The 27866-nt window shown below is 45.6% G+C and overlaps 1 protein-coding gene across 1 annotated transcript in view; it reads left to right on the top strand.

The window, feature by feature from the left end:
- The first annotated feature begins 7210 nt into the window (after positions 1-7210).
- The window catches only part of LARGE1 (LARGE xylosyl- and glucuronyltransferase 1), a 665684-nt gene continuing 645028 nt past the window's right edge, over positions 7211-27866 (top strand). The window contains exon 1 of the mRNA XM_077469166.1: positions 7211-8835. The gene's annotated coding sequence lies outside the window, so the exon portion shown is untranslated. The remainder of the gene's footprint in view (positions 8836-27866) is intronic.

The following is a 27866-nucleotide window of genomic DNA, read 5'->3' as shown; positions in this document are numbered from 1 at the left end:
TCCCAAAGGTGTACTATCGGGTTGAGGTCAGGACTCAAGTTCCTTCACCCCAAACTCGCTTGCTGATTTGTGAACTGGTCCAAATAATTTGGTGGGCGGGGAGATTATGAGGTAGGGTTGTTTTTCAGGGGTTGGGCTTGACCCTTTAGTTCCAGTGAAGGCAATGCTTAAAGCGCCAGCATAGAAAGACATTTTCATTCTCCCAACTTTGTGGGAACAGTTTGGAGATGGCCCCTTCCAGTTCCAACATGACTGTGCACCAGTGCACAAAGCAAGGTCCATAAAGAGGAATGGAAGGACTGAGGGATAGAAGGAAGGAGTGAGGGATGGAGATGGAAGGATGGAGAGAGTGATGTAGATGGATGGATGGGGGGAAGGGATGGAGATAGAAGGATGGAAGGATAAATGGAAGGATGGGGCTTTGTATAGAGATGGAAGGATGAGACCCTATATAAGGATGGAGGGAGGGATAGAGCTGGAAAGATGGAGGGAGAGATGGAAGCCTGGGGCTCTGTATAGAGATAGAAGTATGGAGGGAGGGAGGGATGGAGATGGAAGGATGGAGGCAAGGATGAATGGAGAGATGGAGATGAATGGAGGGAGGGAGGCAGGGAGTGATTGAGGGATGGAGATGGAAGAATGGAGGGAGGGATGGATATAGAAGGATGGAGAGAGGTATGGAGATGGAAGGATGGGCCTCTGTACAGAGATGGATGGATGGAAATGGAAGGAGGGATGAAGGGATAGAGATAGAAGGATGGAGGGAGAGATGGAAGGATGGGGCTCTGTATAGAGATAGAAGGATGGAGGGAGGGAGTGATGGAGATGGAAGAATGGAGTGAGAGATGGAGGCAGGGATGAAGATGGAGGGATTGAGATGGAGATGGATGGAGGGAGGGAGGGATTGAGGGATGGAGATGAAAGGATGGAGGGAGGGATGGAGATGGAAGGATGGAGGGAGGGGTGGAGATGGAAGGATGGAGGAAGGGAGGGATGGAAATGGAAGGATGGGGCTCCATCTAGAGATGGAAGTATGGAGGAAGGGAGGGATGGAGATGGAAGGATGGGGCTCCGTATAGAGATGGATGGGTGGAGATGGAAGGATGGAGGAAGGGAGGGAGGGGTGGAGATGGAAGGATGGAGGGAGGGATGGATGGAGATGGTGGGAGGGATGGATGGAGATGGTGGGAGGGATGGAGATAGAAGTATGGGGGGAGAGATGGAAGGATGGGGTTCTGTATAGGGATGGAGGGAGGGATGGAAGGATGGGGATCTGTACAGAGATAGAAGGATGGAGGGAGGGATGAAGATGGAATGATGGAGGGAGGGTTGGAAGGATGGAGGAAGGGATGGATGGAAATGGAAGGATAGGGCTCTGTATAGATATAGAAGAATGGAGAGAGGGATGGAGATGGAAGGATGGAGGAAGGGAGGGATAGAGATGGAAGGATGGAAGGAGAGATGGAAGGCTAGGGCTCCGTATAGAGATGGAAGGATGGAGGGATGGAGATAAAGGATGGAGGCAGGGATGAAGATAGAAGGATAGAGGGATAGAAATAGAGATGAATGGAGGGAGGGATGTAGATGGAAGGATAGAGGGAGGGATGGAGATGGAAGGATGAAGAGAGGGATGGAGATGGAAGGATGGGGCTCTGTACAGAGATGGAGGGATAGAAATGGAAGAAGGGGTGAAGGGATAGAGATAGAAGGATGGAGGGAGAGATGGAAGGATGGGGCTCTGTATAGAGATAGAAGGATAGGGATCTGTATAAAGATGGAAGGATGGAGGGAGGGATGGAGATGGAAGAATGGAGGGAGCGGTACATGGAGATGGAAGGATGGGGCTCAGTATAGAGATGGAAGGATGGAGGGAGGGATGGAGATAGAAGGATGGGGCTCTGTATAGAGATGGAAGGATATAGGGAGGGATGGAGATGGAAGGATGGAGTGAGGGATGGAAGGATGGGGATCTGTATAGAGATAGAAGGATGAAGATGAAATAATGGAGGGATGGAAGGATGCAAGAAGGGAGGGATGGAGATGGAAGGATGGGGCTCTGTATAGAGATAGAGGATGGATGGAGATGCAAGGATGGATGGAGATGCAAGGAGGGATGGAGATGGAAGGATGGAAGGAGGGATGGAGATGGAAGGATGGAAGGCGGGATGGAGATGGAAGGATGGAGGGAGGGATGGAGATGGAAGGATGGAGGGAGGGATGGAGATGGAAGGATGGAGGGAGGGATGGAGATGGAAGGATGGAGGGAGGGATGGATGGAGAAGGAAGGATGGAGGGAGGGATGGAGATGGAAGGATGGAGGGAGGGATGGATGGAGTTGTAAGGATGGGGCTCTGTATAGAAATGGAAGGATGGAGATGGGAGGATGGAGGGAGGGATGGGTGGAGATGGAAGCATGGAGGGAGGGATGGAGATGGAAGGATGGAGGGAGGGATGGATATGGAAGGATGGAGGGAGGGATGGAGATGGAAGGATGGAGCTCTGTATAGAGATGGAAGGATGGAGGGATGGAGATGGAAGGATGGAGGGAGGGATGGAGATGGAAGGATGGGGCTCTGTATAGAGATGGAAGGATGGAGGGAGGGATGGAGATGGAAGGATGGAGGGAGGGATGGATGGAGATGGAACTCTGTATAGAGATGGATGGAAGGAGGGAGGGATGGAATGAAGGATGGAGGAGGGATAGATATGAAAGGCATGGGCTCTCTGTATAGGAGATGGAAGGCTGGAGGGGGGTGGAAGGGTGGGTGGAAGGATGAGGGATGGAGATGGAAGGACAGGGCTCTGTATAGAGATGGAAGGATGGATGGATGGAGATGGAAGGACGGGGCTCTGTATAGAGATGGAAGGATGGAGGGAGGGATGGATGGAGATGGAAGGATGGAGGGAGGGATGGATGGAGATGGAAGGATGGGGCTCTTTATAGAGATGGAAGGATGGAGGGAGGGATGGATGGAGATGGAAGGATGGGGCTCTGTATAGAGATGGAAGGATGGATGGAGGGATGGATGGAGATGGAAGGACGGGGCTCTGTATAGAGATGGAAGGATGGAGGGAGGGATGGAGATGGAAGGATGGAGGGAGGGATGGATAGAGATGGAAGGATGGAGGGAGGGAGGGATGGAGATGGAAGGACGGGGCTCTGTATAGAGATGGAAGGATGGAGGGAGGGATGGAGATGGAAGGATGGAGGGATGGAGATGGAAGGAGGGAGGGATGGATGGAGATGGAAGGACGGGGCTCTGTATAGAGATGGAAGGATGGAGGGAGGGATGGAGATGGAAGGATGGAGGGAGGGATGGAGATGAAAGGATGGATGGAGGGAGGGATGGATGGAGATGGAAGGATGGAGGGAGGGATGGATGGAGATGGAAGGACAGGGCTCTGCATAGAGATGAAAGGATGGAGGGAGAGATGGATGGAGAAGGAAGGATGGAGGGAGGGGTGGATGGAGATGGAAGCATGGAGGGAGGGATGGATGGAGATGGAAAGATAGAGGGAGGGATGGATGGAGATGGAAGGACGGGGCTCTGTATAGAGATGGAAGGATGGAGGGAGGGATGGATGGAGATGGAAGGATGGAGGGAGGGGTGGATGGAGATGGAAGGATGGAGGGAGGGATGGATGGAGATGGAAGGACAGGGCTCTGCATAGAGATGGAAGGATGGAGGGAGGGATGAATGGAGATGGAAGGATGGAGGGAGGGATGGATGGAGATGGAAGGACAGAGCTCTGCATAGAGATGGAAGGATGGAGGGAGGGATGGATGGAGATGGAAGGATGGAGGGAGGGGTGGATGGAGATGGAAGCATGGAGGGAGGGATGGATGGAGATGGAAGGATAGAGGGAGGGATGGATGGAGATGGAAGGACGGGGCTCTGTATAGAGATGGAAGGATGGAGGGAGGGATGGATAGAGATGGAAGGATGGAGGGAGGGAGGGATGGAGATGGAAGGACGGGGCTCTGTATAGAGATGGAAGGATGGAGGGAGGGATGGAGATGGAAGAATGGAGGGAGGGATGGATAGAGATGGAAGGATGGAGGGAGGGAGGGATGGAGATGGAAGGACGGGGCTCTGTATAGAGATGGAAGGCTGGAGGGAGGGATGGAGATGGAAGGATGGAGGGATGGAGATGGAAGGAGGGAGGGATGGATGGAGATGGAAGGACGGGGCTCTGTATAGAGATGGAAGGATGAAGGGAGGGATGGAGATGGAAGGATGCAGGGAGGGATGGAGATGGAAGGATGGATGGAGGGAGGGATGGATGGAGATGGAAGGATGGAGGGAGGGATGGATGGAGATGGAAGGACAGGGCTCTGCATAGAGATGGAAGGATGGAGGGAGAGATGGATGGAGATGGAAGGATGGAGGGAGGGGTGGATGGAGATGGAAGCATGGAGGGAGGGATGGATGGAGATGGAAGGATAGAGGGAGGGATGGATGGAGATGGAAGGACAGGGCTCTGTATAGAGATGGAAGGATGGAGGGAGGGATGGATGGAGATGGAAGGATGGAGGGAGGGGTGGATGGAGATGGAAGGATGGAGGGAGGGATGGATGGAGATGGAAGGACAGGGCTCTGCATAGAGATGGAAGGATGGAGGGAGGGATGGATGGAGATGGAAGGATGGAGGGAGGGATGGATGGAGATGGAAGGACAGGGCTCTGCATAGAGATGGAAGGATGGAGGGAGGGATGGATGGAGATGGAAGGATGGAGGGAGGGGTGGATGGAGATGGAAGCATGGAGGGAGGGATGGATGGAGATGGAAGGATAGAGGGAGGGATGGATGGAGATGGAAGGACGGGGCTCTGTATAGAGATGGAAGGATGGAGGGAGGAATGGATAGAGATGGAAGGATGGAGGGAGGGGTGGATGGAGATGGAAGGATGGAGGGAGGGATGGATGGAGATGGAAGGATGGAGGGAGGGGTGGATGGAGATGGAAGCATGGAGGGAGGGATGGATGGAGATGGAAGGATAGAGGGAGGGATGGATGGAGATGGAAGGACGGGGCTCTGTATAGAGATGGAAGGATGGAGGGAGCAATGGATGGAGATGGAAGCATTGAGGGAGGGATGGATGGAGATGGAAGGATAGAGGGAGGGATGGATGGAGATGGAAGGACGGGGCTCTGTATAGAGATGGAAGGATGGAGGGAGGGATGGATAGAGATGGAAGGATGGAGGGAGGGGTGGATGGAGATGGAAGGATGGAGGGAGGGATGGATGGAGATGGAAGGATGGAGGGAGGGGTGGATGGAGATGGAAGCATGGAGGGAGGGATGGATGGAGATGGAAGGATGGAGGGAGGGGTGGATGGAGATGGAAGCATGGAGGGAGGGATGGATGGAGATGGAAGGATAGAGGGAGGGATGGATGGAGATGGAAGGACGGGGCTCTGTATAGAGATGGAAGGATGGAGGGAGGGATGGATGGAGATGGAAGGATGGAGGGAGGGATGGATGGAGATGGAAGGACGGGGCTCTGTATAGAGATGGAAGGATAGAGGGAGGGATGGATGGAGATGGAAGGACGGGGCTCTGTATAGAGATGGAAGGATGGAGGGAGGGATGGATGGAGATGGAAGGATGGAGGGAGGGATGGATGGAGATGGAAGGACGGGGCTCTGTATAGAGATGGAAGGATAGAGGGAGGGATGGATGGAGATGGAAGGACGGGGCTCTGTATAGAGATGGAAGGATGGAGGGAGGGATGGATGGAGATGGAAGGATGGAGGGAGGGATGGATGGAGATGGAAGGACAGGGCTCTGCATAGAGATGGAAGGATGGAGGGAGGGATGGATGGAGATGGAAGGATGGAGGGAGGGGTGGATGGAGATGGAAGCATGGAGGGAGGGATGGATGGAGATGGAAGGATAGAGGGAGGGATGGATGGAGATGGAAGGACGGGGCTCTGTATAGAGATGGAAGGATGGAGGGAGGAATGGATAGAGATGGAAGGATGGAGGGAGGGGTGGATGGAGATGGAAGGATGGAGGGAGGGATGGATGGAGATGGAAGGATGGAGGGAGGGGTGGATGGAGATGGAAGCATGGAGGGAGGGATGGATGGAGATGGAAGGATAGAGGGAGGGATGGATGGAGATGGAAGGACGGGGCTCTGTATAGAGATGGAAGGATGGAGGGAGCAATGGATGGAGATGGAAGCATTGAGGGAGGGATGGATGGAGATGGAAGGATAGAGGGAGGGATGGATGGAGATGGAAGGACGGGGCTCTGTATAGAGATGGAAGGATGGAGGGAGGGATGGATAGAGATGGAAGGATGGAGGGAGGGGTGGATGGAGATGGAAGGATGGAGGGAGGGATGGATGGAGATGGAAGGATGGAGGGAGGGGTGGATGGAGATGGAAGCATGGAGGGAGGGATGGATGGAGATGGAAGGATGGAGGGAGGGGTGGATGGAGATGGAAGCATGGAGGGAGGGATGGATGGAGATGGAAGGATAGAGGGAGGGATGGATGGAGATGGAAGGACGGGGCTCTGTATAGAGATGGAAGGATGGAGGGAGGGATGGATGGAGATGGAAGGATGGAGGGAGGGATGGATGGAGATGGAAGGACGGGGCTCTGTATAGAGATGGAAGGATAGAGGGAGGGATGGATGGAGATGGAAGGACGGGGCTCTGTATAGAGATGGAAGGATGGAGGGAGGGATGGATGGAGATGGAAGGATGGAGGGAGGGATGGATGGAGATGGAAGGACGGGGCTCTGTATAGAGATGGAAGGATAGAGGGAGGGATGGATGGAGATGGAAGGACGGGGCTCTGTATAGAGATGGAAGGATGGAGGGAGGGATGGATGGAGATGGAAGGATGGAGGGAGGGATGGATGGAGATGGAAGGACAGGGCTCTGCATAGAGATGGAAGGATGGAGGGAGGGATGGATGGAGATGGAAGGATGGAGGGAGGGGTGGATGGAGATGGAAGCATGGAGGGAGGGATGGATGGAGATGGAAGGATAGAGGGAGGGATGGATGGAGATGGAAGGACGGGGCTCTGTATAGAGATGGAAGGATGGAGGGAGGGATGGATGGAGATGGAAGGATGGAGGGAGGGATGGATGGAGATGGAAGGACGGGGCTCTGTATAGAGATGGAAGGAAGGAAGAATGGAGATGAAGGCGGTCCCCGGCGGTGGGAGGGAGGAGGAGGCAGGCAGGGAGGGGGAGAAGCGGCTGCTGCTGCTGGTAGAAGTCCGGGGGATGCAGTGAGAGGAGAAGGCAGAGCTGTGTTTGCTGTGGTCGGGGAAGCCTCCTTCCTCTGTAGCCCGGCACCTCTCTCCTACAGCTCGGCTCCTGTCTCCTCCTCCCGCCGGCTCTCCGTGGTGCTGAAATCTGGGCCGGTCCCCGGGCGGGCCCTGCTACAAAGCCGGCTGTGTAGGAGAAGTGGCAGGCTGTGTGTGCGGAGCAGGCCTGCTCGGTGACCGTCTATACTGCCGGCAGCCGGAGAGCCCCGGAGCTGTACTGCAGAGCCCGCTTCTGGAAGGACATCACCCCAAAGGTTGGCATGCCTGGCAGCACCCTGCACCCCACACAGGCACCACAGCCATCTGCACCCCCTCACTGGGCACACTGACACCCACATTAATCGCACCGGTGTTGCAGGGGCCATCACTTTCCAGAGACCTCTTGAAACTTTGAAGACAGCCTAGGTGGTGAGACCACCCTGCACCCCCTGGGGAAGGACTATAAGGGACAGTTCTGATCAAAAGGTGACTCTTGTCTGTGTGAGAGACTCTGAGCAGATTATTACTCCATGGATTTGTGAAAGACCCCTCAGGAAATGGGCAAAAACCCAAAACTACAGGGTTACCCTACTTTACAGAGTCCCTCAAAGTTTGGTGGACTGGCTTGTTAGTGATTCCTCCCAAAGGAGAGGCAGACGCCCCATTCCTGGAGAACCTCTGCCCACCTGCTGACTTGGATGAGACCTCTCAGGAAGTGGACCCTATGTGTGAGATCTTATGGCCTCAGGGGCCAAATTAAGACTTCGGTATTGGTGAGACCATCACAGCACTCCTTCAGGATTACTGATACTCTCTCAAACCCCCCTTTGTTTGACAGAGATCTATAAGAAGGGGAACCTCCTTTGTGAAACTGCTGGGTTGAAGGCACCTAAGAGCTCCTCACACTTTCTTGGATTTCTGGACTGGTGGTAAAGCCTTCAGAAAAGGTTCACTCTAGCCAGATCCCCTCTCATCTTTCTGTCTATGTTTATCTTATAGGAAATGAACAGTTTGTCACATGCCAAGTGATGCAAGGACATTGTTTTATGGAGAGCTTCTTGCTTATAAGCAACTCGTCCTGTTGGTGACATCAGCTTTGCTCCATCAAAGAAAAAAGGACAACTAAAAGGGACCCATGAAATAAATCCACTGGTCGGACAGGTAGATCATTGATATATTAATTAGACCTTTGTATGTTGTTTGCAGCCTTTGCAATGACACCTAAAAGAAAATTTAGCACGCACCCTTACGTCTCATAATTCCACCTTGCTAAGCCAATGTCAGTGTTCTGCGTGTGCAGAGAGACTTTACCTTTGACTTCCCCTGAGACATCCCATTCTTGAGACTTATCCTGTGCAGCTGTGCATTGCCTAACACTCTTGCATCAGGACCAGAGACTGCTGATTTTCTCATCTAGATCCTAAAGAACTTTCTCCAAGGACAAGTGTGGTTTAGTCAAGTCCCTTGAGATCTATCAACATGGCAATGTCCGTCCCTCCAGATACAGGCACCTAGCACTTGGACAGCTCACAGTCTCCAGAGGACCTTCTCTCAGCAGATTAAAACAAGGTAAGGAAAAGTCTTTTCATCTTCTATGGTATGCATGGTAAACCGATGGATCTAGTCTTGTAGCACAATAAGCTCCAGCATTCTAGGACCTGTAGATGCCTATCAAAGAACTACAGGTTGCCTCAGTCTGTCTCAGGATAATAGATACTTGGACAACCCCAACTGCCATCTGTCTCTGGATTGCATCCAGTTTAAAAGATTTGCACATTCTATTTTGCAGAATATGCACTGATCAGATGTCACCACGGCTGTTTTTTGTTCATCCAGAGCGTGTATTGCCCAGACATGTAGTTCCACCATACATGCCAAGACCTACAGTAAGCGTCTTCAGCTTGACCCATGGCAGCCTTTCTTGGCCAAGAGGAGCCTCTTGTAAAACTGGCTTCTTAGGCGTCTTTGAGTCATTTGATTCCAGTCATCCCAAATCCTCACTTATGATGATCAAAATTCAAAAGAGAACCAGTTGTAATGACTCGGATGAAGACTCTGTGGTGCCTTTTAGACTTCCGATATTTATTAAGAATTGTTAGTTATGTTATACCTGACAGCTCTTTGAGTTCCTAAATGTCAAAGGTTCAAACATCATGTACAACTGATTGCTCTACACAACCTTCCCCTCTACAGTCCCTATGTCTTTTGCGTGACATTTAACAAGTTAAAGCAATCATTCTTTGGTTCTACTGGTAGTACTAGTCACAATCTATGTCTTTTTTTTTGTATTACTATCATGCCTTATGAGTGAATATTTTCTGTAAGAAAATAATATAGCTGAAAGCAATATTTGGTCTGGGTAGTGACAGTTTCTGTATCATACTGTATGGTCATTGCGTTTTGATATTTGTATTATAATTATCTGTACAGGAAATATTTATGATCTAAGCATTGGCATGAGCACGTGTACAGATGATTCTTCAATTTTTGGTTCCTTAGCAATAGTATCCATTTTTTGCCCATCATGGTGACACTGTATCAACACTTAACAGCTGCGGCTAAGTTTGAACTCCACTCAAATTTATCACATCGGCAGCGGTCTAATGACTTGGCGTCTTTCAGGCTAAGGCGTTTGGAGTTTAGATTCTATGATAAATATAACTCCAAAGATATTAATAGTCAGGGTGCTTGTTTTAGTTGGATTGCATTAGTGATTTCCTATTGCTGTCAGTGGAAGCAGATGCACTGTGGCTTCTAAAAAGTGCCCACTGGCATTTAAACTTGACTGGGCAGCTTGGGAATTCTACTATCTTCTGCAGGGTTAGCAGTGTTACCCTGCAGGGCTGGGGTTCGGGATTGGGGTCCCGCCAAGAACACCATGAAACTAATGCTGGAGTCTGCATAAGTGTGACGGGGGGCATTTTATATATATATATATATATATATATATATAAACACATAAATCATGACTGTGTTTACATATACAGAAGAGTGCTCCATGGGTTCATTTTAGTAATTTAGGATCCCAGGACTATTTGTTTTTATTGAATAAATTATAATAAATAAGACTCCTCAAGTATTTTTTTGTTTGCTTCTTTTGCTACCTACTACCTGGTATTTGTTTTATATATATATATATATATATATATAAATATATATATATATATATATATATATATAAATATATATATATATATATATATATATATATATATATATATATATATATATATATATACATACACACATAGGCAAGCGCACAGGCCAGGTGTGCCACACCCGATAACCCCATGTGGCACAGATTCCCTCTGTTCGGACCCCTGATAGTTCAGCAAAGCCCCCTAATGGGGCTCCTAAAAAAGTTGTATAAAATAAAATAAAATTGTAAAAAAAATAATAAAAAATAAAATAATAAAAATAAAAACTACTGATACTGTCCACTCCCCTACTGACACCAATCTCTGCCCTACTGACACTGTCGGTGTAAACGCATGTACACACACACATGCATATGTGTTTGAGCTTTGGGGTGCACACCTTAATGCAATAGGCTGTGCACACCTATGTGTATACAGTATTTACTCGACAATTGACTACCTATAATATACTCATTTGCAAGTCAGTTGTTTGATGCAGTTAAAAAACATACCATTTCTCTTTGTGCCAGTAGTAGTATAGTTATCTTAGCACCTCAAACGGAATCTGCTGTGAGTGGTATAAGGGGAGATGCTCTTGCTGACTGATTTTTGAAGGCACTGGTTCCAGGGATGTTTTTCTCCTTCTCGAAGCAAGTATATACACTTTAGGTGTCTTGACAGTTGTTATCTTAGCACCTCAAACGGAATCTGCTGTGAGTGGTATAAGGGGAGATGCTCTTGCTGACTGATTTTTGAAGGCACTGGTTCCAGGGATGTTTTTCTCCTTCTCGAAGCAAGTATATACACTTTAGGTGTCTTGACAGTTCACTAGCTGCATGCTTGTTTCAAGTCAGTGACTCAATAAGTAGTCAATGAAGGATAAGGATTACAATTCTGGAGCTTACACCTGCAAAAACCAGTAGATAATGGGAGCGCTCATTTTTTTTACCCAAGTTTCATTTAAGAGTGCATTGGACTATTTAGTCTCTTATAACATATTTTGTAGATTTTTTACCCCCACGTTTGTACCTGGCAAAGCTATACTCTTATGTTGGTTTGAATCTCAACCACAACACAACCTGCATGGAGAGTGCATGTTCTCCATGTGCTTGTGTGGGTTTTCTCCAGGTACTCCGGTTTCTTCCCAAGACATGCTGGTAGGTTAATTGGCTTCTGTCTAAATTGGCGCTAGTCTGTGTATGTATGATTGTGAGTTAGGGACCTTAGATCGTAAGCTCCTTGAGGGCAGGGACTGATGTGAATGTACAATCTATATGTAAAGCTTTGGGTATATTGATGGTGCTTTATAATTACCTGTAATAAATAAATACATAAAGGTGTCATGCAACAGATTGTTACTGTAGATCTACAAAGGACACTTCACTTTTTTATTATGTAGTCCTTTAACATTTTAGACAGTCACGGCAATCCCTATTTATTGCTCCAGGCAGATATAAAAGACGCAAGTTACTGCAACTCACGAATACGTTTCTCAACCTTCTTTTCAGTCAAGGAACCCTTAAAAATTATGGACAGTATCAAGGCACCCTATTCTAAAATGTGAAAACTATTCTAATAGCTTTACATAATGCAACAACATCCAAACGTAGGACACCCAACATTAGAGGTAATTGATTCTTTAAAAGCAAATACACTTTTGCACAGTGGTACTGAGTAGTATTCCTATGTTTCCCTTTGCCCTCAATTTCTCTCCATCAGTCAACTAATGTGACTCCAGTGCTGAGGGAGAGGGGCACAGGAGGGTCAAACAATGATACCGGGGAAGCAACCAACATCCTCCTTATCAACTGATGACATCACTGGTTGTTAGGATGCCAGTGGTCTAGAAAGTTCTAATGGTGCATAATGAAAGCCCATGGCTTTGTGTAACTAAAAGGCAGGCTTGATCCACCTGCTGGCTTGTATACAATTTCTGATACATTTTTAGGCATTTTGCCAAGGCACCCCTGAAGAAACCTCAAGGCACTCTGGTTGAAAAAGACTGCAATAATACATTATTTTTTTTATGCAAACAGTGTAAATAACTGAATCTGACTTGATATCAGCCTCTTGTAGTCCCTTTACAGCAGCGCTCACACCAGTGAGAAAAGATGAAGTAGAAGGAGCTAGCCACATGTGGTACAGTGCTAGAAAGAGGCATGCTAATAGGAGGAGAGAGCAGAGTGATAGAGAGGTGAGCTCACCAATATGCTGCCTCTCTTTCACTGTCCAGTAACAGGCTGGAGAAGGGAGATGAACTTTGGGGTTGATTTACTAAAACTGGAGTGTGCAAAATCTGGTGCAGCTCTGCATAGAAACCAATCAGCTTCCGGGTTTTTTGTCAAAGCTTAAAATGATTGTAAAGTCTTGTTTAAAAAAAAAAAAAAAAACAAACATGTCATATTTACCTGCTCTGTGCAGTGGTTTTTCACAGAGCAGTCCAGGTCCTCCTCTTCTCAGATCCCTCGTTGGCGCTCCTCGGTGCCCCCATAGCCAGCAGCTTGCTATGGTAGCACCCAAGCAGGCGCTCTCCTGACCCACGGCTCTGTGTGAACATTCAGCCAATGGCTCCCGCTGCTGCCAAAAGCCAATCAGGAGTGCGAGTCCCAGGATAGGCAAGGCTCTCGTGGACATCACTGGATCGAGAAAAGGTTTAGGTAAGTATTTGGGAGGGCTGCTGCACACAGAAGGTTTTTTACATTCATGCATAGAATGCATGAAAGGACCTTTTGCCTTTACAACCGCTTTAATTGAACAAGCTGAAATTAGAAGCTGATTGGTTACCATGGACCTGGACTAGATTTTGCGCTTTCCAGTTTTAGTAAATCAACCCCTATGAGTGTTGCTGCAGAAGAAAGAAAAAATCAGGTCACTTGTCCTGCCACATAGGGCTGTGCTGTGTGGCAGTGCTGTAAAAATACGCGGAACTGGATGGAACGAAATACAAATCCCTTGGCAGGTATAAAGCTCCCATATAGTAGTATATGCTTTCTGATGGAAGTATCTCAGAGATCCCAGAGAGCTTAGTGTTGTGGAGGCGACAGTTAGTGTTGCAAAGAGATGATTTAGTAGATTCAATATCTTCAGAAAAAGGTATTTTATATGTGTGTATAGCTGTTGGCCTAGAGTTTAGCTTTAAACAGCTTACAGTTTGGTCTTCCAAGACATTCTCGCACTCATACTCTGGAACCTTTTTAGGGGGCAGCGAGAGAACTGTAATCCGAGTTACCAGGTGGAAAAGCCATCTAAACAGGGAAAGCCCCTGCATGCCTGGTGATGGGAAAAATACACCCATATTTTATCATAACCTATTTTACCATTAAAAACAAATTTGTAATTGAACACTGGCTGTGAATCTATATTATCAGAACACAAATGAGAAAAAAAAAAAATTGAATCTCTAGCAGATAAACAATGTACATGCAATGAACCGCTTGGCCAGAATAGACTTGATAGCAATTTATATGGATTTACGTCAGTAATGAGGACGGCCTCAAAGTGTGCTGACTATTAGAAGAGTAAAGTCATTATAGATGCTGTGAGCTCCATAGTTACATGTATTATCTCAAATTGCGTCAGACTGTTTCATATTAGGGTGAACCGCATCGGGTCGTGTCACCGTTTAAACGATGCTATAGTAAGAATTACTGCAGTGAACTGCTGGGTTTTTGTGGGTTAAATTCAAAACCAGTCTATCGGTACCTTTTTCAAAGCTCCTTTTTCCAGCGTTCAGTAGTAACGCTTTTAAAAATTCAAAGTAAAGGTCAGACTTAATGTTTATTTTAGCTGGTATTTGCATGGCAAGCTATAATTATGCTTATTAAATGCAAGCATACAAAAAAAAAAAAGCAACTTTGCTTGAATTGTATACAACAGATGGAAGTTCTTATTTTTTTTTTGCCCATTTGCACACAGCTGGTTCTGTGGAACAATTTAGACATGCACTTTGGAGCAGCCTTATACCTTTGTTTCAAAGCACGGTTAACCTAAATCAATAGTTCTCTGCAATTCCTGTCTTCTTCGGTTATTCACATTGAAAAGAAAGTGGTTTGTACAAGAACAAGCCTGGCCTTTGTAGAATGTTATGAGCATGTTGGATAAACATATCTATAGCAGGAAAGACACCCAGACTGTGGGGTTGATTTACTAAAGGCAAATAGACTTTGCACTTTGCAAAGTGCGTTTGCACTCTGCAATTGCGGGTGGTCCAGAGCGTAGGAAATTAGGTAAAACTTCACTTTGCAAATAGCAGCCAATCACATGCAAGGAAAAGAAAAAAAAAACACTCTAGAACATTATTGGATGACGGAAGTCAGCAGAGCTCTCCTTCATTTACTAATCTCTGGAGCAGTTGCACTTGCAGAGTGCAACTGCACTTTGCAAAGTGCACAGTTCTACTTGTCCTTAGTAAATCAACCCCTGTGTGTGCTATATGTCCACATCCTAGCAAATCATGTACAACTATGAACAGAATATGTAGATATGGGCTTTGTGTGGACATATAGAAGAGAAACTGAGTGTCATAACAACAACTTTATTATGTACCATTAAAAAATTTCTTACACAACCTTAAAAATTGTGTCCACAAAGGGGTCACAAAATGCAAAGATTCCGATTACAGCTCACATGTGGACTCAACGCATTTCGTCAATCCTTCTTCAGAGGTACATATGACAGAATCAGTACACTGGAACCCACTTTTATTCTTAAATAGAGTAATATCAGCCAGTAGGGTACACATGAATTCATGTGTATGTTGAACATAGAGGTTCAAATGAGTAAGCCAAGGGGAAGCCACTGCCTATTGGATGGAAAATTCAGGTACATTCATTAAACAGCCAATGGTCTTGTGCACATAATCTTAAAATAAAGGGACCAATTTCTCAATGGGGAACCATCCAGCCCCAATGTAAGTAAGGCACCATAAAGACAACTTGTTAGTAAAAGCAACCAAGGCACGTATATATTCTCTTCTATATGTCTACACAAAGTCCATGATTACATATTCTGTTCATAGTTGTACATGTTGGATACACTTTGGAGTGAAACTTCAAAAAACATCAGGCCCTTTAGATTCAACTATATACATTGCATGGATTTCATGGACATTAGATATCAGTTGGACATGCTGGTGAGATGCAAACTGTAAAAGGGTTAATTCTTCAAATGAACCTTCCATAGATACTGTATGTTTGCATGTATCTGCCAGAAATTAGTGTTTGTGTAGTAAAGAAGAATTGCCAGACACCTCTAGGACCAGCCCTTTTAATTTCAAAGGAAAAAATGTACAACATGCCAGCCTAGTCCATCACTTGTCCAACAAGAACTAGGTGTGACTGCCAAAATGTTGTAATAATTAGCCAAATGGGACTACAAAGCTTTGCCCAGGCTGTCAGTGCCACCTATAAGTGGCAATCAGTGTGACCTATTAGTGCCCATCAGTATTACATATCAGTGCCACCTATCAGTGCCCATTAGTGTTTCATATTAGCACCACCTCATCAGTGCCGCCTCATCCATGTCGGTCAGTGCAGCCTCATCAGTGCTCATCAGTGAAGAAGAAAACTTACTTATTTACAACATTTTATAAAAGAAACAAAGAAAAGCTTTTTTTTTTTTCAAAATTTTTTGGTATTTTTTTATTTGTTTAGCAAAAAAAAAAAAAAAACCCAGTGATGAGCAAAAAACACCAAAAGAAAGCTCTATTTGTGGAGAAAAAAATGTCGTTTAGGTACAGTGTTGCATGACTGCGCAATTGTCATTCAAAATGCGACAGCACTGAAAGCTGAAAATTGGCCTTGGCAGGAAGAAGGTGAAAGTGCCCGATATTGAAGTGGGTAAAAGTAAATAGATAATATCAATAAACTGTTTTAAATTGGCATACAAATAAATATATTTCCAGTCACAGCCTGTGTCTTAGAAAAAGAGGGTGGTGAAACCTTTATTAATCTACATGTAATATTCTGCCCCCATTGTATTTAGCTGGTTAGTGGGCATGGAAGAGGAAGGAGGGAGTGGGCTGTCATTTACCACTGTGGTGTATAAGCCTACATGTGTGACTCTATAGTCACACGGGCTGCTCAGATGTGATAGACCCCTTTCACACCGAGGGCGTTTTGCAGGCGCTATAGCGTTAGAAATAGCGCCTACAATCCGCCCTCAAACTGCTGCACCATTGTCTCCAGTGTGAAAGCCTGAGGGCTTTCACACCGCAGCGGTGCGCTGGCAGGACGTCAGGAAAAGTCCTGCCGGCAGCTTCTTTGGAGTGGTAAAGGAGTGGTGTGTTTACCGCTCCTCCCCATTGTAATCAATGGGGCAGCGCTGCTATACCGCTGGCAAAACGCCACTATTGCGGGCAGTTTTAATCCTTTCTCGGTCGCTAGGGGTAAAAGCGCCCTGCTAGTGGCCGAAATGTGCTGCCAATCCGACGGTAAAAGCCGCTAAAAATAGCGCCGTTTTACCACCGATGCTATGGGCACGGCAGTGTGAAAGCCCTCATAGGGAGGAAATTCTCTGCATAGAGACTCACTGAAAACTGAGCATGTGCAGAGTTGCAACAACAGCTGCAAAATCCCTAGCTGAAATGGGGACATGAACAGAAAGTGGAGATAGAGAGCAGCGGGATTAACCAGTTTTTTTGCAGAATACAGAAAACGAGTGAGTATGAACAGCATCTAATACAGCATTTATTGATAGTTTTTTATAATGTGGGTTTAGTGACACTTTAACATGGCAAACATGTATCTGATGACAGGTCCACTTTGATATCTTATGCATTGTCTGCGACTGATGCAAAATGAAGCAAGCCTGTCGAGTAAGCCTTTATCTCCTCTACACGAGGCTTTGAAAATAATGGTTTGGCATAGGCTACAGTGAAACAAATTTGACTTATTAGAGCTTGCAAAGGTGTGAGGGAGATGATTAGAGGGTTTGTGGATGGTGGAGGGCGTCAATAATGATATAGAGACATGCAGAATAATTGCTGCTTACAAGGTGCTTCTTAAAATACCATAATTGTCTTCTGGAATGGCATCTGGGAAACGCATCCCCTCCCTCGTCTCTGAGAGGATATCAGAATGTTTGCCTGAGACCGGGCTCAGTGTTTTCTCTGCAGGAATTGCCTCTTCTTTGTCCATTTAGAAGTCCTACCCTTGGATTGAATTGGTAAACGCGTGCGCATAGATGTCCAAAGCCAAACAATGTATCTGTTGAAAAAGCTTCAAAACAAGGCTTCCCACTCAGGCTCCTGACAGTGTCCCTGGAGTAAAAGCACAATACAACCATGGTATTTTCCCTCTGCGCTCCTCCATATCGTTGTCGTTTCCCACTCATACCCGAATACGCGAGGCATGGATGTATAATAAGAGGCAACGTTTTCCCCAGAATGCTGTAAACGCATCTCTGTTGGAAGTTAAAAGCTGTAGCTGCAGATTTAAAAGATAGCCACACTTATCATTATTATGGCATCCGTCACAGTAATCCTGTCCCCCATCCTGAGTGATTCAAATACAGCATATGATAAAATGAGTGAGCATGTCCAAACCGTCAGTTCATTTACAGATATAGCAGCGAAAGTTATGACTATTATTCCCTGTAAAAGTTGAGCTTGGTCCCAGCTTTTCCTACAATCCAAATTTTCTATTGATTAACAAACCCACTTGATATATTACCACTTCAAGACCAGGCCTTTTTCTGGCATTTGGCACTGATAGCTGGCACGGATTGGCATGGATGGGCGGCACAGATGGGCATGGATAGGCGGCACAGATGGGCATGAATAGGCGGCACAGATGGGCATGTGTGGGCACTGATAGGTGGCACGGATGGGCATGTTTCGGCACTGATAGGCGGCACAGGTGGGCACTGATAGGCAGCACAGGTGAGCACTCATAGGAGGCATTGTATTGTTATACTGTACTAATGGATGCCAATCAGTGCCAAACAATAATGCATGCCAATCAGTGATGCCCATTGTGGGCACTGATTGGCATCCATTGTGGCACTGACTGGCATCCCTGGTGGTCTAGGGATGATTACCTTTTGCTGGGCATCCCTGGTGGTCTGGTGGCATCCCTGGTGGTCCAGTGTGGGAATCCTCGGGGGGGGCTGTGCTGATAAGCGATCATCACAGACCCCCCCCTGTCAGAGGAGCAGCCGATCGGCTCTCCTCTACTCGCGTCTGACAGACGCGAGTGCGGAAAAGCCGATCACCGGCTTTTCCTATTTACACTGTGATCAGCCGTGATTGGACACGGCTGATCACGTGGTAAAGAGTCTCCGACGGAGACTCTTTACCGAGATCGTAGTTGCGGGGTGTCAGAGTGACACCCCGCAACAACGATCGCCGCAATGCGCGCCCCCGGCGGCGCGCAGTGGCTCATAATCCTGATCACGTCATATGACGTCCGATCAGGATTATGCAACCACTTTGCCACCGTCAATTGCCTATAGGGCGGGCGGCAAGTGGTTAAAAATCTCCATAGCTGACACGTTAAAAAATGTTACAGGCTACCTGTTTAGAGTTGCAGAGAATTTTTTGCACTAGAATTATGCACTCACTCATGATCATGATGATACCTCACATGTGGGGTTTGAACACTGTTTACATAGGCGGGCACGATTTATGCATGTGTTCGCTCCTGCGCGCAAGCTCCGATTGATGTGGCACTTTAAAAAAAAACAGTTCTTATTTATTTTACTTTTTATTTTTACACTGTTCCTTACATTTTTTTTAATTACTTTTATTCCTTTTACAAGGAATGTAAACATCCCTTGTAATATAAATAAGCATGACAGGTCCTTTTTATTGAGAAATCTGGGGTCAAAAAGAAAAAAAAGAAAAAGCAAAAAAAAATATGACATTTTGCCTTTAAGAGGTAAAAAAAAGCATCCCTTTAAGGCCGAGAGGCGGACGCAACGTCAGACATTGCTCGGGTCCGCCAAGGGTATAGTGCCAAGTGGGGGCTATCTTACCCTCACTTGGCCTCCCGCCCAGCCACCGATCGGACCGGATCGCTTTCGGGTTTGCCGACAGCTCGGGAAAACACCGGAAGACACCCGGAAGCAGCGGGGGGGGGGGGGCACCTATCCTGCTGTCTATAAAAGTAATCTCACGCCGAATCCGCTACTAAGACCATTTTTATATGAAAGCTGGTCACTAGCTGTAAATAAAGATACTGGGGTTATGACAACTAGCTGCTGCCATAACTCTGGTATTTAACATCAAAGTAATGACATATATTTACAGTTAGGCAGTCGGCAAGTGGTCTTTAAAGGGTCAACAGGGAAGCTCAGGAGGTTGGAAGGGATGGAACCAAGCTAGACTCCCGAAAAAGTTGATTTCTATGTGACTTCAGCTGCCTATATCTCTGGATTTCAGATAAGAAGAAAAGCAGGGCGCAATCTATTAATGTATTTATTGTGGCGAAAAGACAAGTGGCAAGCTAACTGTGCCGGTGATGTCACTTCCAGTTTGCTCTACATCCCACAGAAGCCCTCAAACATCTTGCTGGTTTCCACTTCCTCATCTAAGCTGTCATCCAGCCTGACATCCTGACTTTCCAGGCTGCAAGTTGTAGTAACAGGCTCCCCACCCTAGATGCATGAGCCGACCACTCACGGATTATATACATCCCTTCTTTCCATGTGACTTGCCAATTTACTAGTGTTTCACAGTACATTTAAAGTGTTATTAAACTCACAACAGCAAAATCATTTTGTATTTGCAGCATAGCATGCTTGTTATACTCACTGTGGAACTTAAGGGGTTAATCCTCTGCATTGTGTAAAAAAGGTGTTTTATCCTGTATTCATAGATCCTTCCCTCCGTGTACTGTCTATCTAGGGAAGGCCAGCTAACACAGGCAGAGTAGCCGACCTGCACATGCTCAGTTGTGTCTTTTATGCTGGAGAGAACAGTTTCTTGGTCTCAGAGCTAGCCAGGTCACATGATATTAATATCACACATGTGGGTGTGTATACAGGCTGTAGTGAAAATCTCCACCCACCTGAACTCTCAGCACTGGAGAAACTGTTTATCATACAACTGTGGTATACAGATCATCCAAAAAGGTATATAGTGGCAGTATTTTAATGTAAAAAGATTTATAAGCTGTGGGCACTGTGGAGGGGGAGACTATTTTCATATTACTGGGTTTAGTAACACTTTAATACTGCACTTAATTTGGTGCCCCCTGCTGTGTTCTCTTGGTCATTAACCCTTCTACCCTTGTCTGAGGTTCCCTGTTGCTTGTCCATTGGAAGCCCTTTGCTATGTGATGAGACTGATTCTGTCACAATGTGTGTTTCCATTTGTATTTCACCACAATAAATATGTTAATATACTATACTGGGGCTGTTCTTCCTACCTGTTCGCCTATAGATTCTTGGCTCTCTTCAGAGATGCTGCATCTGGTGCATTGAGCACTCCAATTGGACTCTAAGACCCCATACGCACTATTCGATTTTCCACAGATTTTTGTCTTCAGAATTACCATGTAGGGCAAGGGCCTGCCTGATTTCATACAAATTTAAACTTTTAAGGTTTGACCTCATATTATATGGTTTTGGTAAATCTGAAGACAAAAATCTGCAGAAAATTGAATAGTGTGTATGGGGCCTTAGATCTTTTTGCTGTTCAGCATAGACAGTTATGTACACATATTGTACCATATACCTCATCACTATTGTATATAACTCTGGATCTACTGATTGTTTTGACAAGTGGTTTTATGTATTCTTTTCCATTTCATACTGACCAGGCTGTTTGCCTGAGGCCGCGTACACACGGGCGGACTGTTCGCCCAACTTTGTCCGCTGAACAGTGTTTGGGCGGACAGTCCGCTCGTGTGTGGGCTTTCAGCGGACAGTTTCAGCGGACAGTTTGACGGACAAGGTTTTTCGGAATTTCCGAAAAACTGTCCGCTGAAACCTTGTTTCAGCGAACAGTCCGCTCGTGTGTAGGCTTGTTCGTCAAACAAAGTTGCGCGCATGCTCAGAAAGGATTTTCACGCCGAAAGTTATAATGCAGTGTGTAGGACGTCGTATTTTTCGTCCCGTCGTACGTGCCGTTCACGTCATCGCGCACGGTTTCAGCAAACTGTTCGTCCGTCGTGTGTGGCCATGTCCGTCCATGCTAATTTTGAGCGGACTGTTTGCCGAAACTGTTTGACGGACAAAGTTGGGCGAACAGTCCCCGCGTGTGTACGCGGCCTTAGTGTTTATAGTCACTGTTGTTGGCTTTGGCTCTGGTTAGAATGTGTTTGTTAAGGGCAGGGTCTCCCATATAATCTGTTGTGACCCATGCTAAATACCATAGATTAAAAAAATTGTAAGTTCACCTTTTGTTTCACCTTGTCCTGAAAACAACATAATCCACCTTGATGCACAAAGTATTTGTTACAATATGTACAGGTTCACTAACACATGTCAAAATTGCAAAATTGTGCTTAGGCATTAACATTTGATGTACCCTTAGACGTGAAGGGGTTAATATCACTTTAATTGTATTTTACTTCAATCACTCAGCCTGTCTGATTGGCTATTAAAGTAGACTTACTCTAAGAAGATTTAAAGAGGAAGTAAACCCTGATGAGTTTACTTCCTCTTTTTTTCCCTGCAAAGGTAAAGCATAATGGACTACTATGCATCGCATAGTAGCCCATTATGTGTCACTTACCTGACACAGGAGCCAGCGAAGTCGCCGCTGTCCCCTGTAGTCCGCCGCATCCATCTTGCTTGTGGCGTCTCGCAGCTCCGCAGAATGACAGCGGCGAAGCCGCGATGACGTCACTCCCGCGCATGCGCACGGGAGTGGCGTCTCGCAGCTCCGCCGCTGTCATTCGGCAAAGCCGCGATGACGTCACTCCCGCGCATGCACACGGGAGTCGACAAATGCGGCAGCTCCATTCTTGGAACTGCCGCGTTTAGTGCGCCTGCGCGCCGCTGTCTACGGCGCATGCGCCGTAGACAGCGGTGCCCGTTTTCGGGCAAATATCTCCTAAACCATATAGGTTTAGGAGATATTTCTTGGACCTACAGGTAAGCCTTAATCTAGGCTTACCTGTAGGTCAAAGTGGTTTGTAAGGGTTTACTTCCTCTTTAAGTGTTTGTAAAGCAGTATTAAACTCATTCTTTTTCTTTTATGGGCACTAAGAGGTTTATGCTATAATGTTAGAATGCACTGCATACTTACCTGTCAATGGAGCCACTGCAGCATGTCTCGGGGGGCTTCTGTTTTTGCCCAGTCTTCTTTTCCGGGTTTGCATTCTCCAGTCACTTGAATGGCGGAGCAGCAATGATTTTCACCCCACCACCAGTGGGTGCAGCAAATGTGGTGTGAGCTACGCATGCATGGCCCAGATTACATTACCGCTGACAGGCCAGAAGACAGAATAGACCACTCGGGTCTTTTCTGTTATAAAAAAAAACTGCCTGTCATGTTTTTTTTAAAAACAAATTACTTTAATTAGTGTTAAAAACTGTTAAAATCCCCTCTCAGGTTCCAATTACGGTCTGTGTCCCTGCCGGGGAGATTCAGCCTCTCTCTTTGCCTTGGTAACCATTATCAGACAGAAAATGATGTGAAATCCAAAGTTTTTACAGCTGTCACTAGAACAGAAGCGGAGGGGAAATCTTCCAACGGGGATCTCTGTTCCAGTAACAACTGTCTTAAAGAGGATCCTCACTTTACAGAGATTTCCTTGCATTGTGTCTTTAGAACAGGAGGTGTTTGCCTCAGAAATGCGTTGAGTAAATATGGCTTCCCTGATGAAGCTATATAATTACAAGGTATATATGCAAATCATACAAATAAGTTATATTGTGCCGCTGTACCCTACCCCAAGTGCTCTAATTCATTCAACCTAGTGCAATATATACAACATGTACAGTGGGGAAAATAATTATTTGATCCCCTGCAGATTTTGTTAGTTTGCCCACTTACAATGAAATGAAGGGCCTATAATTTTTTTTATCTTAGCTGTATGATACAAATGTTATAAATTGAGTTGCAGTTTAGTGGGTAGAATAAGTATTTGATCCCCAAGCAAAACATGAGTTAGTACTTGGTGGAGAAACTCTTATTGGCAAGCACAGATGTAAGACGTTTCTTGTAGTTAGTGACCAGGTTTACACACATCTCAGGAGGGATTTTGGTCCACTCTTCTTTACAGATCTTCTTTAAATCCTTTAGGCCCCTTTCACACGAACGATCCGTTCAGGGGTCTATGGAGCGTCGGATGTCAGCGGTGACATGTCCGCTGACATCCGACCCGCTCCGATCCGAAAAAGTGTGACGGAAGAAAAAGCTATTTTTCCATCCATCATCAGATCGGGTGACGACGGACACTGCGGTCCGTCATCATCCGATCTCCCATAGGGGACAGGTCTGTCCCTGCGCAGTGTGCAGAGACAGACCCGTTATCTTCTGCTCAGCGGAGATCGCTCCTACGGGGCGGATCAGCACTGATCCGCCCCGTGTGAAAGGGGCCTAAGGTTTCTTGGCTGTCTCTTGGAAACTTGAAGTTTTAGCTCCCTCCATACATTTTCCATAGCATTAAGGTCTGGAGACTTGCTAGGCCACTCCATGACCTTAATGCGCTTCTTCTTGAGCCACTCCTCTGTTACCTTATTGGTATGTTTTGGGTCATTGTCATGCTGAAAACCCATCCATGACCCATCTTCAGTGTTCTGGCTGACGGAAAAAGGTTCTCATCCAAGATTTTACAATACATGGCCTCATTCATTGGCCCCTCAATGCGGCAAAGTCGGTCAGAGCCTGAGGAAGAGGGTTCTCCCTCGTAACACGTAAGCTGCTTTGCGATGCCATCTGGTCCTCCGTAACATCCGGTCCAGGTTGCAGATCTTAGAGACACGGCCATATTTGCTGTTGCATTGTCAAGTTTTTATATACATATGTTGAACCCACCCTGCCTGGTGGGCCCTGGGTGTGAGTCCTTGTAAGGCGCACTCAGTGAGGTGCCGTCTCATCTTGGGGCATTACCTGGCCTTTCCATTACGTAGGATTATCTGACAGCTTTTATGGGAATTTCGGTTGGGAGGTTACCACCCCATGCATCTTGAAAATTATGTGAGATGATCATTGTTGCATATATATAATCAGGCATGCATTTTCCAATTTGATATGCTAAATGCAGTCTCTTTGCAGCAAACTCATTCTCTGAAGAAGAGCCTAACAAAACGGGTCGAAACGTGTCAGTTTGTCATACTAAGACATGTTTGCTATGTAATGTTATGTACATTTCTGTGTTTGCAACATTTGCACTTTTGGGTATGCCCCCTTCAGAGCTCATATTTTAACTATCATGGAAATCTTTGTACGCTAACAAACTTTTAATAAAGAACCATTTTTTTCAATTTATTCATTACTTATTTACCTCGCTGCAAAAAAACCCCTCTGGGGGAATTTTCCCCTAATATATCTTTCGGGGTTTGCAGCAACTTTACCTCTCCCTATATTTGTCTTTCTTATATATATATATATATATATATATATATATATATATATATACAGGGCTTGACAAATCCCAGATCGCCATGGCGCCCGGGCATTTCATCAGCTGTCCACATCCACCTCCCACGTGACGACTGCACTATTCCAAAAAGACGACTACAGCTTGGTTGTCCAGTTCTGGGAGGGGCATCTATTGGCGTTCTTGCATTACCCTGCCCCCCGCATCCTCCCAGGGTACGCATCAGGCACGCTCTGTGATACGGATAGAGGTAAAAGGCTTTTCCTCAGCGCTGTCGATAACTGGCTATCCTGTGGCAGGGGACATTTATACTGATAATCAGGGCACTGATCATCATTGCCCTGATTATTAGTGCAACCCCATTAGTGCCAGTGACCATCAGTGCAGCATATCAGTGTCGCCTCATCGGTGCTGCCACATCACTGCACATCAGTGCTGAAGAAGAAAAATTAAAGTGCTCGGTAGGCAAGTGGTTAAAAAAACCTGGCTCCTAACTTTTTAGCTGGCTCCTAGATTCAAAGCAAATTTGTCAAGCCCTGTAATAGTGGTCCTAGTAGATGTATATTATCCATGCACCAATACACCAGGTCCACCACACCACGCGAGTCACTCTCCCCAGAGGGGTTTACACTCACCAGAAAACTGAAAATCACATGCCTTGAAATCAATCAATAAAGAATCGTCCACAAGGTTTGGTTAGGGCTACAGGTCACTCCTTGGGTACAGAATCATACAAAGAAAGATTCCACATAATGTGATCCCATATAACACTTTTATTGCCAACCCCAGCCCCTTGCAGATTGCACTTAGAATCAGTTAAAATCAATCGTGCATAAAGCATAAATGTAGTCATCATCCTGCTGTATAGGAGACCATCAATATCGGTTTCACAGCCGCGTTGTTTTCCCTGGTTGTCTCTCGCTGATTGTGACACACATATGTCACTTCCAGTTGCCATAAGGTCATGGACTGGCACGTTTCGTCATTTCCTACATTGTCTAAGGATATATATATATATATATATATATATATATATATATATATATTTTATATATATATATATATATATATATATATATATATATATATGTATATATATATTCTAAAAAAATTATAAAGACTATAGTTTCCCTTTAAAAATGGACATTGTGTTACCTAGCAATAAAAAAGAAGGGTACGGTCAGTAGAATCAACAGAGTGAGTCTCCTAGTGCCAATTAGAAGGCCTGGCCTCAGCTTTATGTGAATATCTGAAGGTCGAGAGTTGTTGGGGCTTTTCAGAATTAGAGGCGGAGAGATCCAGATCCTGTTTGGTAAATCCGTCTGCACAGGTACGCTGCCTCAATACACATTTACCAGCATCAGTGTACATGAAGCCTTAAGTGTTCACGTTGTTTAACCTCTGCTGAACGATTTAACTTGGCAGATAGAATCCGATATTTAAAAACTTCAGTTTAGCCACATTTTGCCACGTTTGTGTTTAGGAGCATTTAAAAAAAGAAAAACATTTTTTTTTTGTTAAAATGAAAAACATCTGTAAACGAAACCCTGCTAAACGCGAATTACTGCGTTTATCAGCGCTTACAAGCTGTATTTGTTTTTTCAAATGCCTCTGAACATCGGTCCTGAGCGCATTTTTTTGCATTCAGAAAAATGCTTCTAAACTCAACTGCCTAGAAATGACTATAAATGACACTGTGTACATGTACTGATAAGATAACATAGAGGAGAGTTCAGGGACAGCTGAAAAAAATCTCAAGGAGCCCAAACTATGCTAAAATCCCTGTTATCTTATATCTTCCCACCACTCCTTCTGTTCAGGCGAGCTGTGATCCAGGCAGTTCTTCTCTTTTCCAGGGGGATTGTCTTGAGTGTAAAAAAAAATGTTATGTGGAATATGCATCATCATAAAAGAATGCCTTTTTAGAACAGGCGGATAATAAAATCAATAGTAAAGTCACCTGTGACGTATGTGGCTATACCACTACCGAGATGATAAACTAACCCAGATATTGATCAGCATATGGAATATTGATCTTTATTTGTCTTTTTTTTTCCTCTGTCAGGGGATATGATATAATTGAATCCTTTTGTGTTCTCTCAATACATACACACAAAAGCATTGAATTGCATCATATTAAATGAATTGCTTTTAGGGGTATGACTGTCAGTTAGAAGCAATTTTAAAGAAAGTCGCTGTGACAACTGGCTGATGTTGTGGCTGAGCTATTTATGTCATACTCTTGACCACTGCTTTCTCTATGCTGGGCTGTACATGACATACCCCTGACCACTGCACTCTGTATGCTGGGCCCTACATGACATACCCCTGACTACTGCTCTCTATATGCTGGGCTCTACATGACATAATCCTGACCACTGCGCTCTATATGCTGGGCTGTACATGACATACCCCTGACCACTGCACTCGGTATGTTGGGCTGTACATGACATACCCCAGACCACTGCACTTTATATGCTGGGCTGTACATGACTTACTCTTGACCACTGCAATCTATACACGACTTTATATTGTACAACAGTTACTGGTTATTCAGCAGTCACTATGTTGAATTAGGTTCTTCCTGCGGGTAGGTTATGTGCAGAAAAGCATATGTAATGGGTGAGTTTCTTTATTTAGAAATGATTGTGCTGAGGTTTGTACAAGTCTGTCAGACTCTCACTTGCGGCACAGTAATTTAAGCAGAACTAAACTAAACTAAACTAAAAATGCCCAAGAAGATTTAAGATTTATGGGATGTATGACATTATTGTGGCCTAGGCCCGAAACCAACTTAAGAAGAAAAAGAAAAAAAGGTTCAAACAAATAAATATAATATACCTGTATTTATTGGCATATAACACGCACAGGCGTATAACACGCACCTTCATTTTAGGAGGGAAGTTTCAGGAAAAAAAACTTAAATTTTAAATGAACTTTGAAGCAAAATAAGGGTCAGTGCCCATCAATG

The sequence above is a fragment of the Lithobates pipiens genome, unplaced genomic scaffold, assembly GCF_037356315.1.
Source record: "Lithobates pipiens isolate NorthernLeopardFrog02 unplaced genomic scaffold, aLitPip1_a1.2 Scaffold_8, whole genome shotgun sequence".
NCBI classification, from domain to species: Eukaryota; Metazoa; Chordata; class Amphibia; order Anura; family Ranidae; genus Lithobates; species Lithobates pipiens.
This window is presented reverse-complemented; position numbering and strand designations above follow the sequence as displayed.